We start from the raw sequence: 14,739 nt of genomic DNA on the forward strand, positions 1-14,739 counted from the left end.
TGCAGATGGTCGGAAGACTTCAGGAACCTCTTTACAATCAGATTGAACATGTGCTCAGACCTCCTTGATGCAGCGCCGACACCATGTTCTTCTCATTGTTGGTGACCATGGTTCTGATTTTGAGTTGTCGAGGAGAAAGCCAGTATTCGATTCCTTGATGAAGGACGCGGAGCAGTTCCTCCTCAGTGTGACTCCGTTCTCCCAGGCAAACTAGGTGCAGGACAGTGTGACACCGCTGTGCCCTGCACATGTGGAATGCTGGAGGAGCACTGCTAATAGTCCCTGCAGTGGAGGCTGAGGACATGGTGGAGGATGAGGAGGCAGAGGCAGACATTTTTGGAGGACCAACGGCGTGAGAACATGGAGCTGGCAACGGCGTCACCTGGCCAAGTTGCTGGGCAGGAACCACATTTACCCAATGGGCCATAAAGTACATGTAGTGTCCTTGACCATAGTTACAGCTCCACACATTGGCGCTACCATCACCGGTGAACGGCTAATAACTGTCACTACCAGAGCTTTGAGACGTTCTCACAGCTCTGTTTCTCCACCCCTGTGATGATGTCACTACTAGAGCTTGGAGGAGTTCCCTCTGCCCTGTTTCTCCGCCCCTGTGATGAGGTCTTTACTTTCGGTTTCCTTCCTCCCAGCTGTCTCTCCTGTGTTTGATTTCGCTGCCTTTAAATCACCCCTCCTCCTTTGTAGAGGTGCGGATTATACTTTTCATTTGAGCTGTATCTCTCGCTTGAGTAGATTCACCTGTGTGATATCTTTTCTCTGGATCTGTGTTCTGCTGAAGCAAGTACTTCGGATATTGTCTGCTGACTTTGGATCTGTTTTCACTGCAGCTGCAGCTCCTTCAGATAAGTGTTCAGACATTGTGTGTTTCTGTTTCTTTGCTGACTGGATCCGAGGCGACCCCGGTTCCGTCCATATACTGAGCAGGGCACCGGTGGCCGTGCCCCTTCCACTATTGTAGGGGTTTCAGTGGTCATCAGCCTGAGGGACGCGGGCATGTCTCGATCCACCATATGGATCTGGACATGTGCATAGCAGCTTAGGGAGAGCTTTTAGGGTCTGACAGGGGTCACCCTTTATCCTCCCTAGTTTGGGTCCGGTCAGTTGCTATTTACTGTGTGTTGCTCACTTACAGCCATGACATTATAATCAGCCAAACCGTCCTTTTTTGACATGGATCCGCTTTCTGACCTGGTTGACCGCATGCAGTTTCTTTCTTTGGAGGTAGCGGATCTCCGTCAATCTATGACTCAGCTTCAAGCATTGGGCTCTGCTCCGGCCCATGGAGTCTGTTGCGAGCCAAAGGTCTCACTTCCGGAAACGTTCTCCGGGGGCAGTGAGAATTTTGTTCGTTTCAGAGAGGCATGCAAACTCCATTTTTGCTTGTGTCCCCATTCCTCTCGTAATGAGGAACAGAGGGTGAGGATTGTCATCTCCCTGCTCAGGGGTAATGCTCAGACTTGGGCTTTTTCGTTGCCATCGGGGGATCCCTCCCTTCGATCCGTGAAAAGATTTTTTGTGGCCCTGGGGCAGATATATGATGACCCGGATCGTGTTGCTCTGGCCGAATCTAACTTACGTTTTTTATGCCAGAACAAACTGTCTGCGGAGCTTTATTGTTCTGAATTTCGGAGATGGGCAGCTGATTCAGGTTGGAATGATGCTGCTCTCCGGAGTCAGTTCTCTCATGGTCTCTCAGAGAGATTTAAAGATGTGTTTGCTTTCCATGAGAGACCAACGTCCTTAGAGTCTGCCATGTCATTGGCGGTACGCCTTGACAGGCGTCTAAGAGAAAGAAACGAGACCTCTCTGTCCAGCCATTTTCAGTCTAGGGGCAGTGGTGCGGACTCATTCAGTGTGCAGGGGCCTCATCCTCTCTCGGTTCCCTCTGTGGAGGAGCCCATGCAGCTAGGTCGACTTGCCCCTGATAAAAGAGGATTTAGTCCTCAGAGAATGGTGTGTTTTTGTTGTGGGGGCATAGGTCATTTGGCAAATGTTTGTCCGTCTAGGAAATTCTTGAACTGTACTAAGAGTTATAATAAGAGAAAAACCTCAAAAGGTAAATCATCAAACTCTGCTTCATCTGCTACTTTGGGCAAAGTTAATGTAGGAATTGATGCTTTTCCTCTGACCTGCAGTTCCCGTTTTCTCCTTTCTGCCAGGGTAGCGCTAGGGAGCAAAGTCATTTCTTGTGAAATTTTTGTCGATAGTGGAGCGGCCGTCAATCTTATTGATACTCAATTTGTAGCCATGCATGGTTTTCAGGTTTGCATATTAGAAAAGGATATACCTGTTTTTACTATTGACTCTGCTCCACTCTCACAGAGATCCCTGAAGGGCATTGTTCACAATATCCGGTTAGCGGTAGGTGACACTCATGTGGAGGATATATCTTGTTTTGTCCTTAACGGATTGCCTTCTCCTCTAGTTTTGGGGTTACCCTGGCTCACTAGACATAACCCCACTATTGATTGGCATGGAAGGCAAATAAATGAGTGGAGTAAGTTTTGTAGAGAGAATTGTCTCACAGCAATTTTTGCAGAGGTGTCTACTAAAACGGTGCCATCATTTCTCTTATTTCTCGGACGTGTTTTCCGAGAGCGGTGTTCAGGAGCTACCTCCTCACCGGGAGTTTGACTGTCCCATTAACCTCATTCCCTGCGCCAAGCTGCCAAAAGCACGCCTCTACAACCTTTCACAACCGGAAAGAATCGCAATGCGAACTTATATCTCTGAGAGTCTCGATAAGGGGCATATTCGTCCCTCAAAATCACCTGTTGCCGCTGTTTTTTTTTTTTTGTTAAAAAGAAAGATGGCTCTCTGAGACCTTGCCTAGATTTTAGGGAGCTCAACCGTATCACGATTCGCGATCCCTATCCCCTTCCTCTGATCCCGGACCTCTTCAAACAAATTGTTGGGGATTCAATTTCTGGGTTTTCTCCTCTCTGCTTCTGGTTTTCGCATGGATCCGGAGAAGGTCCGTGCTGTGCTGGAGTGGGAGCTTCCTGAGAATCAGAAGGCATTGATGCGCTTTCTGGGTTTTGCGAACTATTACAGAAAGTTCATTTTGAATTATTCCTCTGTTGTCAAACCCCTCACTGACATGACAAAAAAGGGGGCGGATTTTTCCTCTTGGTCGGAGGAGGCGCTTGCAGCTTTTTCTAAGATTAAAGAGAGTTTTGCGTCTGCTCCCGTCTTGGTGCATCCCGATGTTTCCTTACCTTTTAACATTGAGGTTTATGCTTCCGAGGTGGGTGTGGGTGCGGTTTTGTCCCAGGGCCCTTCTCCTGCCAAGTGGTGACCCTGTGCCTTTTTCTCTAAAAAAACTCTCCCCGGCAGAGAGAAACTATGATGTGGGAGATAGAGAGTTGTTGGCCATCAAGTTGGCTTTCGAGGAATGGCGCCATTGGTTGGAGGGGGCCAGGCACCCTGTCACTGTTTTTACCGACCATAAGAATCTGGCGTACTTGGAGTCGGCCAGGCGTATGAATCCGAGACAGGCCAGATGGTCTCTGTTCTTCTCCAGATTCAATTTTGTCGTTACATTCCGCCCTGGGATCAAAAATGTGAAGGCTGATGCTCTCTCTCGCTGTTTTCCGGGAGAAGGAAACTCCGAGGACCCGGGTCCCATTTTGGCGGAGGGGGTGGTTGTTTCTGCTCTGTATTCTGATTTGGAGGCCGAGGTCCAGGCTGCCCAGACTGACGTATCTGCCCGTTGTCCTCCTGGGAAGTTGTTTGTGCCTCCTGAGTTACGTCACAAACTCTTCAAGGAGCATCATGATACTGTTCTTGCTGGTCACCCCGGGAGTAGAGCCACGGTAGATCTCATTGCTCGGAGATTTTGGTGGCCGGCTCTTCGTAAGTCGGTGGAGGTTGTGAGACGTGCGCTCGCGCTAAGGTCCCTCGTTCACGGCCTTCAGGTTCCCTTCTCCCGTTACCCATACCTTCCCGTCCTTGGACACACCTCTCCATGGACTTTATCACGGATCTTCCTCGTTCCTCAGGGAAGTCGGTGATCCTGGTGGTGGTGGACCGTTTTAGCAAGATGGCTAATTTCGTACCCTTCCCTGGTTTACCCAGCTTTTGTCGGCCATATTGTTAAATTGCATGGCATTCCCTCGGATATTGTTTCCGATAGAGGCACGCAGTTTGTGTCCAGATTCTGGAAGGCCTTCTGTTCTCGCCTGGGGGTTCAGCTGTCCTTCTCTTCTGCTTTTCACCCGCAGTCGAATGGTCAGACTGAACGCGTCAACCAGAATCTGGAGACATATTTGCGCTGTTTTGTGGCAGAGAACCAGGAGGATTGGTGTTCATTTCTCCCTCTTGCAGAGTTTGCTCTGAACAACCGTCGTCAGGAATCTTCTGATAAATCACCATTCTTTGGTGCATATGGGTTCCATCCGCAGTTTGGGACATTCTCGGGAGGGGCTCCCTCTGGTTTGCCTGAGGAGGAGAGATTTTCCTCGTCTTTGTCTACCATTTGGCAAAAGATTCAGAGTAATCTTAGAAAGATGAGTGAGAAATATAAGCGTGTGGCTGATAAGAGACGTGTGCCTGGTCCGGACCTGAATGTGGGTGATCTGGTGTGGTTGTCTACAAGAAATATTAAACTGAAGGTTCCCTCCTGGAAATTGGGTCCCAAGTTTATCGGGCCTTATAAAATCTTGTCAGTCATCAATCCTGTTGCCTCCCGTCTTGATCTTCCACGGGTTTGGAAGATACATAATGTATTTCACAGGGCTCTTTTAAAACCATATGTCCAGCCCACTGTACCCTCCTCTTTGCCTCCTCCGATTTTGGTTGATGGCAATCTGGAGTTTGAGGTTTCCAGAATTGTGGACTCTCGCATTGTCCGCGGTTCTCTTCAGTACCTCGTTCATTGGAAGGGTTATGGTCCTGAGGAGAGGATGTGGGTTCCGGTGTCGGACATTAAAGCCACTCGCCTCATCAGGGCATTTTCATCCTGAGAAGGTGGGTCCTGGGTGTCCAGAGTCCACCCGTAGAGGGGGGGGGGGGGGGTACTGTCACTACCAGAGCTTTGAGACGTTCTCACAGCTCTGTTTCTCCACCCCTGTGATGATGTCACTACTAGAGCTTGGAGGAGTTCCCTCTGCCCTGTTTCTCCGCCCCTGTGATGAGGTCTTTACTTTCGGTTTCCTTCCTCCCAGCTGTCTCTCCTGTGTTTGATTTTGCTGCCTTTAAATCACCCCTCCTCCTTTGTAGAGGTGCGGATTATACTTTTCATTTGAGCTGTATCTCTTGCTTGAGTAGCTTCACCTGTGTGATATCTTTTCTCTGGATCTGTGTTCTGCTGAAGCAAGTACTTCGGATATTGTCTGCTGACTTTGGATCTGTTTTCACTGCAGCCGCAGCTCCTTCAGATAAGTGTTCAGACATTGTGTGTTTCTGTTTCTATTTCTTTGCTGACTGCATCCGAGGCGACCCCGGTTCCGTCCATATACTGAGCAGGGCACCGGTGGCCGTGCCCCTTCCACTATTGTAGGGGTTTCAGTGGTCATCAGCCTGAGGCACGCGGGCATGTCTCGATCCACCATATGGATCTGGACATGTGCATAGCAGCTTAGGGAGAGCTTTTAGGGTCTGACAGGGGTCATCCTTTATCCTCCCTAGGTTGGGTCCGGTCAGTTGCTATTTACTGTGTGTTGCTCACTTACAGCCGTGACAATAACACATACTTTTTTTCTTATTGATACACCGGAAAAATGTCTGTAAAACAATGTACGTTCACCGCAGAATGGCTAATAACACATACTTTTTTTTCCTATTAATACAACACAAGAATGGGTGTAAAACCCTGTACGTTCATTGCAGAACGGCTAATAAGATGTACGTATAGTTTCTATTAATACAACCCATAAATGACTGTATCGAACAGCACTTACACTCCAATAACAAGCAAGGTTTGCTGGAATTACTAAGCTATCATATAGTGCAAACCTAAAAGCAGCAGTATAACAGCAATTTGGATCCCCAATTAGTGCAGCAAAATGTAATAGAATCGCTCCTATTACCCTGGCTGTACACTCCCCTCTTGAACCCTGTTCTTCTTTTATAGTGTGGATGAGGCCTCCCTAGTCCCTATCCTTTCCCTACACTATGAATAATCTTTCCCTGAACTTATAAATCGTTTTTTCAGCACAACAAAGTTTTTTCTAACACTGTCCCTAGCGCCTGTACTTCTCTCCCTGCACTAAGTACACTGGAAAATGGCAGCAACCAAGATGGCTGAGGCTATTTATGGGGCTGTGACATCACAGGGGCTGGCTGGCTGCTGATTGGCTGTATGCAAGGCATTGTGGTTTATCCCTCGTTCCCAGAGTTCTTTGCTCCATTGCCTAACATGTGCAGCAGCCATTTTAGGAAAAAAGATGATTCATTACCACGAAGCATGAGGAAATTTGGTGCAAATAAAATTTGGTGACTTTGGTGCAAATAAAAATTTTCCTGAAATTCGGATCAAATTCCACTTCGTCAACTTCGATTCGCTTATCTCTAATAGCAACCAATCAGATTCCACTTTTATTTATCACAGCTCCTTTGAAAAATGAAAGGTGGAATCTGATTGGTTGCTATGGGCAACTAAGCCAGTTCTACTTTACACCCGTTTGATAAATCTCCCCCTTAGTCTCTTGGTTAATGGTGCAGCCACAGTGACCAAATAGAACAAAGTGGCCAGAAAGTAGACAATGGATATTTGGTGATCTAACTTCTAAATTAGGGCACGTTTACTAACAAATCACAGGGCAATGATATTCTGGGACTAAAATATAGAATGGCTCAGTATCAGCACGTCTTTTTTTCCTCCACAATAGAAACAAGGCCCCACATCGGCGACGCTGATCTCTACGAGTCATCCCGACCTGTATGGGTTCCTCTGAAGAGATATCGGCTCGGCTCATAGGACAGACTTCTGGCTGAACCATCTCCTGGGGAAAAACAAATGTTCCTGCCGTCTCTCCCTAACACGTCTGTCAAGTCGAACAGCGAGTGTCATAGTCTCCTCCAATGTCTCAGGAAGCTGATAGTTGACTAATAGGTCTTTAAGATTCTTGGACAAGCCTGACCCCGAATTGGCTTTTAAGGGCTGGTTCATTCCAGCCAGAGGCGAACACCATCTTCTGAACTGGGTGCAATACTCTTCTGCAGGTAGATCTCCCTGAACCAAAGCTCTAAGAGCGGTTTCAGCTACCATGGCCTAGTCAGATTCATCATACAGACTTCCCAGAGCCTGAAAGAACCCCTCAACGGAACTGAGACAACTAGCATCGGAAGGCAAGGAAAAAGCCCAATCCTGGGGGTCCCTCTGCACTAGTTAGCTCTCAGAGCCGGATGACATGGGGCGTAACCTGAAGTAAACCATACAGTTTTCTTTGAAGGAAAAGAACTTTTTATGGTCACCAGAAAATGGTTCCGGAAGCTTTATCTGGGGCTCCAACTGATGACTAAGTGAATGCGGAGTGGAGGCACTTTGCCCTGACTCATGTAAACAGAGTTTCTCCACCAATTCTGAGTCATATTAGAAACATGCTCCGTCAGGGTAACCAAAGGATTCATGGTAACAGTGGTAAATGGGCCTGTTATTCTGTCACGCACACAGGGAGTGGGGAAGTGAACGCACCCCTGTCCCTGCCTACTTGCCTCGCAAGTTCTAGTGACTAGAGACAACTAGTCAACAAACCCTAAACTAGTATAAGTGCAGGGAAGACAGACAAACATACAGCAGCAAAGTCAAACGAGCCGAGTCAATAACCAAGAGAGCAGCAAATTACCAGAAGAGCAAGCAGAGGATCGTCAGGGAGAAAGCCGAAGTCAAAACCAGGAGGGAACGCCAAGACCAAGGAATGAGACAGACGGGAAGTAGCATCACAAGCAGTAGACCAACAAACCAAGTATAATCGCAGGAAGGACCTCAATAACAGGCAATCTGTGGCCAGCAGATTGCCTGTTTAACCGCCTCCGGACCTCCTAATGCAGGATCGCGGTCCGGAGGCGGCAGCTCTGCGCTCAGCGATGCATATACGCGTCATCTCGCGTGAGCCAAGATTTCCTGTGAACGCGCGCACACAGGCGCGCGCGTTCACAGGATCGGAAGGTAAGCGAGTGGATCTCCAGCCTGCCAGCGGCGATCGTTCGCTGGCAGACTGGAGATGCGATTTTTTTAACCCCTAACAGGTATATTAGACGCTGTTTTGATAACAGCGTCTAATATACCTGCTACCTGGTCCTCTGGTGGTCCCTTTTGTTTGGATCGACCACCAGAGGATACAGGTAGTTGTGTAAAGTAGCACCAAACACCACTACACTACACCCCCCCGTCACTTATTAACCCCTTATGAACCCCTGATCACTTCATATAGACTCCCTGATCACCCCCCTGTCATTGATCACCCCCCTGTCATTGATTACCCCCCCTGTAAGTCTCCATTCAGACGTCCGTATGATTTTTATGGATCCACGGATACATGGATCGGATCCGCAAAACACATACGGACATCTGAATGGAGCCTTACAAGGGGGTGATCACCCCATATAGACTCCCTGATCACCCCCCTGTCATTGATCACCCCCCTGTAAGGCTCCATTCAGACGTCCGGATGTGTTTTGCGGATCCGATCCATGTATCCGTGGATCCGTAAAAATCATATGGACGTCTGAATGAAGCCTTACAGGGGGGTGATCACCCCATATAGACTCCCTGATCACCCCCCTGTCATTGATCACCCCCCTGTAAGGCTCCATTCAGACATTTTTTTGGCCCAAGTTAGCGGAAATTTTATTTTTATTTTTGTTTTTGTTTTTTCTTACTAAGTCTCATATTCCACTAACTTGTGTCAAAAAATAAAATCTCGCATGAACTCACCATACCCCTCACGGAATCCAAATGAGTAAAATTTTTTAGACATTTATATTCCAGACTTCTTCTCACGCTTTAGGGCCCCTAAAATGCCAGGGCAGTATAAATACCCCACATGTGACCCCATTTCGGAAAGAAGACACCCCACCCCAAAATATTCCGTGAGGGGCATATTGAGTCCATGAAAGATTGAAATTTTTGTCCCAAGTTAGTGGAAAGGGAGACTTTGTGATAAAATACCAAAACTTGTGCCCAAAAAAAAATAATTCTATGAACTCGCCATGCCCCTCATTGAATACCTTGGGGTGTCTTCTTTCCAAAATGGGGTCACATGTGGGGTATTTATACTGCCCTGGCATTTTAGGGGCCCGAAAGCATGAGAAGAAGTCTGGGATCCAAATGTCTAAAAATGCCCTCCTAAAAGGAATTTGGGCCGCTTTGCGCATCTAGGCTGCAAAAAAGTGGTATCACCATACACAGGAGAAGTTGGGGAATGTGTTTTGAGGTGTCATTTTACATATACCCATGCTGGGTGAGATAAATATCTCGGTCAAATGCCAACTTTGTATGAAAAAATGGGAAAAGTTGTCTTTTGCCAAGATATTTCTCTCACCCAGCATGGGTATATGTAAAATGACACTCCAAAACACATTCCCCAACTTCTCCTGAGTATGGCGATACCACATGTGTGACACTTTTTTGCCTCCTAGGTGGGCAAAGGGGCACACATTCCAAAGAGCACCTTTAGGATTTCACAGGTCATTTTTCACACATTTTGATTTCAAACTACTTACCACACATTAGGGCCCCTAGAATGCCAGGGCAGTATAACTACCCCACAAGTGACCCCATTTTGGAAAGAAGACACCCCAAGTCACAAGTTAGCGGAAAATGATGATTTTTTTTTCTTACAAAGTCTCATATTCCACTAACTTGTGACAAAAAATAAGAAATTTTAGGAATTCGCCATGCCCCTCACGGAATACCTTGGGGTGTCTTCTTTCCAAAATGGGGTCACTTGTGGGGTAGTTATACTGCCCTGGCAATTTAGGGGCCCTAATGTGTGCGAAGTAGTTTGAAATCAAAATCTGTAAAAAATGGCCGGTGAAATCCTAAAGGTGCTCTTTGGAATTTGGGCCCCTTTGCCCACCTAGGCTGAAAAAAAGTGGCACACATGTGGTATCGCCGTACTCAGGAGAAGTTGGGCAATGTGTTTTGGGGTGTCATTTTACATATAACCATGTTGGCTGAGATAAATATCTTGGTCAAATGCCAACTTTGTATAAAAAAATGGGAAAAGTTGTCTTTTGCCAAGATATTTCTCGCTAACTTGTGACAAAAAATAAAAAGTTCTATGAACTCACTATGCCCATCAGTGAATACCTTAGGGTGTCTACTTTCCGAAATGGGGTCATTTGTGGGGGTTTTCTACTGTCTGGGCATTGTAGAACCTCAGGAAACATGACAGGTGCTCAGAAAGTCAGAGCGGCTTCAAAAAGCGGAAATTCACATTTTTGTACCATAGTGTGTAAACGCTATAACTTTTACCCAAACCATTTTTTTTTTTACCCAAACATTTTTTTTTTAATCAAAGACATGTAGAACAATAAATTTAGTGAAAAATGTATACTAAAGTAATAACTGGAATGGGGCAACTACAGTACCCTGAAAGATTATCAAAATTAGGGTTATTCACTTTAGAAAAAAGACGACTGAGAGGAGATCTAATTAATATGTATAAATATATCAGGGGTCAGTACAGAGATCTATCCCATCATCTATTCATTCCCAGGACGGTGACTGTGACGAGGGGACATCCTCTGCGTCTGGAGGAAAGAAGGTTTGTACACAAACATAGAAGAGGATTCTTTACGGTAAGAGCAGTGAGACTATGGAACTCTCTGCCTGAGGAGGTGGTGATGGTGAGTACAATAATGGAATTCAAGAGGGGCCTGGATGTATTTCTGGAGCGTAATAATATTACAGGCTATAGCTACTAGAGAGAGATCGTTGATCCAGGGATTTATTCTGATTGCCTGATTGGAGTCGGGAAGGAATTTTTATTCCCCTGAAGTGAGGAAAATTGTCTTCTACCTCACAGGGGTTTTTTGCCTTCCTCTGGATCAACTTGCAGGATGACAAGCCGAACTGGATGGACAAATGTCTTTTTTCGGCCTTATGTACTATGTTACTATGTTACTATGGATGTCGTTTTTTTTGCTAAATTTTACAACTGAAAGTGAAAAATGTCATTTTTTTGCAAAAAAATCGTTCAATTTCGATTAATAACAAAAAAAGTTAAAATGTCAGCAGCAATGAAATACCACCAAATGAAAGCTCTATTAGTGAGAAGAAAAGGAGGTAAAATTAATTTGGGTGGTAAGTTGCATGACCGAGCAATAAACGGTGAAAGTAGTGTAGTGCAGAAGTGTAAAAAGTGGCCTGGTCATTAAGGGTGTTTCAGCTAGGGGGGTTGAAGTGGTTAAATAGGGCGCGAGTGGAGTCATGTGACTTGGCCAGCATCACATGACTCCTGAGTTCCAATACAGCCGAGTGCCGAGTGAACCGCTCGGCGCTCAGCCCTCATGCGATTGCCACGGGAATGGGCCACGCCGGGCGCGCCCCGGCCGTCCCCGCCTCCCGGAACTCTGCACCGTGACACAATTTTAAATGAATGAGTACGGTCATTAGAAATCATCATGGATGTTTGGCCTGAATAGAGCAGAAAAGAGAATGACTTCAGTTCCAGGTAGAGTAGATAGCACCTAAAAATAAATGGATTCACCTGCATTGTATTAACTGTGTATACACTTGTGTAGAACTGTTAGGCTAGTTTCACACTGTCATTTAGAAGTTTCAGCAGGCTGGTCTCTGTTCTGTCTAAACCCTATGGATCGGGCATTGCCAGATGTTACCGGAATGCCCACTGGCCCCATTGGCTACAATTGGGCCCAGGTATAGATCCAGCCACTACCTCACAAATATGTCTAAACCTCACCCCATTATAATATAGGCAATGCCAGATCCAGAGAGCCCTGTATGGTCACTGCATGGTGGTAATATTGGTCTTTGCACAGCGTATTATATGCAGTATCAGTATGGTGTAATGTTCAGTCACGATGAGGTGGTAATACGTGGTCATGATTTTGGTGGTTATATTTGTCTCTTATATAGTGCTGTTATTGGTAATATTCGTCTTGGTAAATTGTGGTGCATGAATCTATTAAAAAGGGGCATGTGCACAGGTTAGGAGATGCATTACTTGGCTTGGAAGCGCATTCTACGCCACTCATAGAGAGTACCCAAGAGACAAGGTGACCTTCAAGTCACAAATGCTTGTCATTTATCCAGAAGGAAATGGTGACTTGTAATCAAACATGTATTACAATGTGGAACAGTTCGGGTTTGGCAGCTAGGACACCCTTTAAAGAGGGATATGTTGTGTGCCTTCACAACCCATATTCATTTTCAACAGGCAACTAAAAATGCCCTTTTCAGTGGTTAAAACACCACTTATCAGTGGTTAAAACACCAGTAAAGAATGTTCTACCTAGGGGGATACAACTATTAGGATAGGCTATAAGTGTTTGAATAGTGTGGGTCTAACCCCTCAGACCCCCATCAAATCAGCAGGGTGAAGGAGACCTGTAGCTTAGCCCTATTAATTGTATACAGATTACTGACTTACCATAAAGAGCAGGTCTTTCTTTCCCCTCAGCTGTTGGGCTTTCAGTTTTGAACTTGAAAGATATTGCTTGGTGAGGAGCGATGTGTAAATGTATAGATATAATACAAACTTGCTGTTCCACAGTGTGCAATGCAAGGGAATGATGTTCCTCCTGGATTCAATGGTGATTTCAGGTGAGTTCTCCCTTCAATATGAACTGTTTGCCACAGCTCCAATCTGTCTAAAATCTATGTATAATAATCAAGACTTCCTTAAAAAAAAGAAACACGGAATTACCCTGTTGCAATAACTAATACAATAAGTCATCATGCAGTTACCAGAAGCAAGAATGATGTCACTCTTCTGCTTTTATTCAGTTGACCATAAAATGCATATTCATTAAGTGACCAAATTCTTAGACAACTGTAGTTATAGCATCATTGTCAGTGCACTTGGAGATCACTTGAAATCTGAGGCAAAAATCATGTTTTACATATGGATTTTCGACAGATTTTGATGGGTATTTTTTAGGGGATTTCACCCGTTGGGTTTTGTAAAATACAGTTACTACGAGAGAGGAAGCTAAAAGCAATCAGCCTGTTCTGTTCAGTTTCCTGTTACAGTTGAATATTGTCAGAGCCTGAAACCATACACCAGCAGGGAACCTGAAATTAGAATGCGATCACTAAGATTGTTGGGCAACAATAAGTAGGGGTCAGTATAAACCTTTCATTTTGTAATACACTTAAAAAAAAACTAAAAAATTTCTGCTCTGTATCCCTCGATGTAAACTCTGGTTACATGATCCCACCCACTAACCAAGATGGTCCTTCCACCAACTTCACATCACTGGTCTCCTTTTCTGTTTTTTGGAGAGTTTCAGAGAACATGACCACTTATTTGCATGGGGGCCGTCAGGAGGTGGTTCCAGAATCTTTTCCCCAGTCATGATGCATGCATGGTCCATAGATAGGACAGGAAAGGAGTCCATCACCACCTGCTTACTGTCCATACAAATAAGTAAAGTGGTGAATCAATCTGAGACTCCCCTGACCAAAAAAACTGAAAGAGAAGTGCACATCTTGTTTTGTGGATGGGGTTGTGTGACCGGAGTTCACATCAGATACAGAGTAGAAAGGTAAATAAAGTATATTACAAAATGAAAGGTCTATAGAAATTAAAATTAATGACCCCTACTTATTCTTGTATAATTCCTTTAACCGGGCCACCAGGGAAGTCACTACTAAATACTTCACTGCTCTTGACCAACAAAAATGTAACTAGTAACTCCTTCTCTGCCTTAGATCACAAGGAATTTATTAACAGCTAATTCACTGCTATAGGCCTCATGCACACGACAGTATTTTTTCACTGTCCGCAAAACGGGGTTCCGTTGGTCCGTGATCGTTTTTTCGTCCGTGGGTCTTCCTTGATTTTTGGAGGATTTGGTGTCCGCCTGGCCGTGCAGAGCCAAACGGATCCGCCCTGAATTACAATGCAAGTCAATGGGGATGGATCCGTTTGACGTTGACACAATATGGTGCAATTGCAAACGGATCCGTCCCTATTGACTTTCAATGTAAAGTCAGGAGTCCCTTTTATACCATCGGATCGGAGTTTTCTCCAATCCGATGGTATAGTTTAACTTGAAGCGTCCCTATAACCATGGGAACGCCTCTATGTTAGATTATACCATCGGATTTGAGTTACAGCGTGAAAACTCATATGAGACAGTATATTTTAACACAGAGGCGTTCCCATGGTGATGGGGATGCTTCTAGTTAGAATATACTACAAACTGTGTACATGACTGCCCCCTGCTGCCTGGCAGCACCCGATCTCTTACAGGGGGCTGTGATCGGCACAATTAACCCCTCAGGTGCCGCACCTGAAAGGGTTAATTGTGCGTATCATAGCCCCCTGTAAGAGATCAGGGCTGCCAGGCAGCAGGGGGCAGACCCCCCTCCCTCCCCAGTTTGAATATCATTGGTGGCCAGTGCGGCCCCCCCTCCCTCCCTCTATTGTATTAATAACATTGGTGGCACAGTGTGCGCCCCCCCTGGCCCGTGCAGCACTTGAGGGGTTAATTGTGCTGATCACGGCCCCCTGTAAGAGATCGGGTGCTGCCAGGCAGCAGGGGGCAGTCATGTACACAGTTCGTAGTATATTCTAACTAGAA

The 14,739-nt window shown here is 45.7% G+C and overlaps 1 protein-coding gene across 2 annotated transcripts in view; it reads right to left on the bottom strand.

Annotated features, from left to right (window-relative positions):
* The window catches only part of LOC122926630 (toll-like receptor 13), a 91,240-nt gene extending 78,436 nt beyond the window's left edge, over window positions 1–12,804 (bottom strand). For both annotated transcript variants that reach the window (XM_044278064.1, XM_044278062.1), the window contains exon 1: window positions 12,582–12,804. The gene's annotated coding sequence lies outside the window, so the exon portion shown is untranslated. The remainder of the gene's footprint in view (window positions 1–12,581) is intronic.
* Between the last annotated feature and the right edge of the window lie 1,935 nt (window positions 12,805–14,739).

Source organism: Bufo gargarizans, chromosome 2 (assembly GCF_014858855.1).
Source record: "Bufo gargarizans isolate SCDJY-AF-19 chromosome 2, ASM1485885v1, whole genome shotgun sequence".
NCBI lineage: Eukaryota > Metazoa > Chordata > Amphibia > Anura > Bufonidae > Bufo > Bufo gargarizans.